Genomic DNA, 3,400 nt, shown 5'->3' with positions numbered 1-3,400 from the left:
TTGTCTACCATTTTAGTTAAAGTGCTTAACCAGGCTGAAGCAAATAACCATGTGTAGGAGAGCCCAACCAACAGATGCTACCTACTTCCAAATGACGCTGAATGGGATCATTTGTGGGGATGCATTTGTTGTAACCTAACGGAAGACAATTGTCCTTGAAAAGATCAGGGAAATTGTAACTGGGCATATAACAGGTTTTTCTTAGACTGTTCTACAATTGATTGGTGGTACCCACCATTAGAGAGTGGCTATTTTGAAATAGACTAGTCTACAATGGGATCCCCAATGGTGCATCCAGATTCCGTATGGAAAAGGGGAAAATTACTAAAATCTGAACCGTTTATCCCATGAGGCAACTTGGTCATGGAGACAAGTACTATTAATGGAAATTGACCCTGATGATAAGGATGTGAGCAAAGTAGAAATATGAGATCTGACCATGAGTAAATTGTTTAATTGCTCTGGGGTTCTAGATTGCTCCATGGGTGCAGGAAATCATTTGGAAACTCCATATATTCCTGAACTGAGAGACTTCGTTCAAGATATGTGTACCTGTTGGGGATGCCTAATCAAGGGATTCCAGAATAGAGATAGTGAGTGCCCAGGGATTTTAGATCAGGGAGGAAAAAATGTCAGAATAGGCTGCTGTGGTATTTCTACCTCCACTATAAGGGGCACTCAAGGGAAACCAATAACCTTTTGGATAACAGATGGTATTAAGCATTGGTCAAATGATGGAGGGACTATGTTCTACCACAAAATACACCCCCCCCCCCCACACACACACACAGGGCAATATGGGGATGTTCTGATGGGAAAATATATTCCCATCTAAATGTGTATGACTGTTACCAGATGATAAATTGTCTACACCTGGTGAACTAACACAATGCTTGTTCTACCAAAACCACTGGACTATGGAACTGCACAATGCCCATTGTGTAAGAAGGAGAACCAGAAGTTCACCAGCCCCAGTGCCCTGTCAACCGGAGTATGTCAGTTGTAACATTGGGGTCTACGATCACTAGGGACCACCAGAGAGACCCCCAAGACAGAAGAACGCATGTGTGAAGGGGAGGGAAAATATGTTAATGATTTTGGGGAAATGATTATCATATGTATGTTTATTCTGGGACAATCAATGAATATGTATGTAAAACACAGTATATAAAGAGAAACTTTCCTGTACTCAGCATGCATGGATTTGGGAGGAGCTATTCCCCCGTGCATCTGGCCAAATAAAGAATGTCTGCTTCTTAATGCTACATTGGTGTTAAGGAATTTTTTTATTTCACCAAATTTTTGGTAACAAACCTGCTTGTCTGTCCTCTTGCTTCCTTACATCCTAGAGCTTCAGCCACCTGTAGAAGGGGAGCAGGAAACACTTACTCTTAAGGACCAGCTGACTACATGCCTTATGCGTCTTCAGATCTAGCATCTTGATGATAACTGAAGAAGTTGCAGAGCAGCATGGACTCACCAGTCTTCTGCTGTGCTTAGCCGTTGTGTGATGCCCTGTGCCCAGAAACACACTGTTCGCACAAGGACTGCCTTTTGGGGTGCTGCAACACCCCTACTCATTTCAAGTCTAGGTGTTGCCTGTCCTGCTCCAGCTCTTATCAGTGCCTAAACTGGAACCCTACCAGCTCTTCTGCACAGACAGCAGGACCTGAGGAGTGGTTTGTCAAAGGGAAGTGGGGAGAGCAAGAGGGAAGAGGGTGAGGCAAGAGGAGGGTGAGGCACTAGCTGAGATAGGACACAGGGTACATACCACTTTCCTTTAGGCTGAGGTGAGCTGCCAGCTGCCGGTCCATTACCCCATGGATGCATGCAGCAGCAGGGGAGGCTGGGGATTTTATTTTATTTTACTTTTCCTGCTTGCTAAGTCTATTTATACAAAATTCATCATCCCGAACCTACTCTTGAAACTCTATTTCTCTTTTTCTTTTTGTGTAAATTGTATGCTCAGTCATTCTTATCTCATCTAGTGGCTGCCACATCTGCAGGATAAGCTGTGGAAAAAAACTGAAAGACAAAGCTCAGCAAGAAGTGTCCACAATGGCAATAGCTCACCAGAAACAGTCTGCAACCTTAGGAGCAGGAACACTGAGGAAGCTTGGTGTATTGCCAAAGAGGCATGAAACAAAGGATGGAACAGCATGGAGGTGTTGTGCTCATGCTCTGTTTAAAACAGTGCAGCTAATGGGAACTAAGCCAAATGAATGGCCCAAACAAATTGCATATTACTTTTCACGACCCTGCGTATGCTAACAAAGTAAAACCTGTACATGCTTCACATGTATGACTAAAGTCATTCAAACTCCACCTGATCATGAAATGACGTCAACCAAAACTTTATCTTTTCCCCACCCTTAAGGAAAACAATATAAATATAACTTAAGAGGGGAGGAAGTCAGAGGAGACTCCACCTTTGTATCCTGGGACGGTCAACGTGCTGTATCCATCTCCTCCCCCATAGGGATGCTTATTGGGTGAGCTTTATTCCATGGTTATGCTATTGCCTATGCTTTCTGATACCAGTGCATTTATCAATGGCAATTTCTGAACCTTATTGTCACAACAATCAATAAATTGCACTATTTGTGAATCTGGAATCTTATTGAATGCACCCAGACTTAGAGTGTAAACCACACCATTTGTGAATCTGTGATTATGAAAGTTATAACACAACCAGACATAGCGTCAAATTGCTTACTCTAAAATTTTATCTGTGAATCTGTATTGTGACTCTGACAGATAATATCTTGACTAAGAAGGGAAAGATCTAGATGCCCTCAGGCATGCTATGTCTGCAGATAACCTGGAAAGCAAGCGAGTCTCCCTTTCCTAAATTTTTACATGGCATAAGCCAGTTGTAGTTCCTTGGTATTTTGTTTGCTATCCTCTTAATTTTTAAATTAAAGTCTCCCGGATCATGTTTGTCTTCTGTTTAAAGTTGAATTAATAAGAAGAATTAAAAAATTAACTGGTTAAGTAGTTCTGGCTTCTCACAGCAGCAACATATTAGAATTTGACATATTTTGCAAAATATTCAGCACTTCCTTGTTCTATATAAATCATATGGTATGTTTTATTGTCCAGTATACTGCATTGCTTAAGGGCTTAATACTGCACCTGTTCATAAGGAAAAAACCCTAGCTATTCTGTAGTTATTTTTATTGGTTACTGTGTGGAGACCTGTTTTTCAGCACTTCCTTTATTACTTTTTTAATGTGGTATGTCTTTGACTTCAAAGTTCTCTTATTTTACAATATTGTATTGGGTTTACATGGCAAGATTTTGGCAGCTGAGGGCTGCAGGGGTGGCTTATAGAATCATAGAATGTTAAGGGTTGGAAGGGACCTTAAAGATCATCTAGTCCCAACCTCCCCTGGCAGTG

This window comes from Corvus brachyrhynchos, unplaced genomic scaffold, assembly GCF_000691975.1.
Source record: "Corvus brachyrhynchos isolate BGI_N302 unplaced genomic scaffold, ASM69197v1 scaffold663, whole genome shotgun sequence".
Lineage (NCBI taxonomy): Eukaryota > Metazoa > Chordata > Aves > Passeriformes > Corvidae > Corvus > Corvus brachyrhynchos.
The sequence above is the reverse complement of the archived record's forward strand: the minus strand, read 5'-3'. Positions refer to the sequence as shown.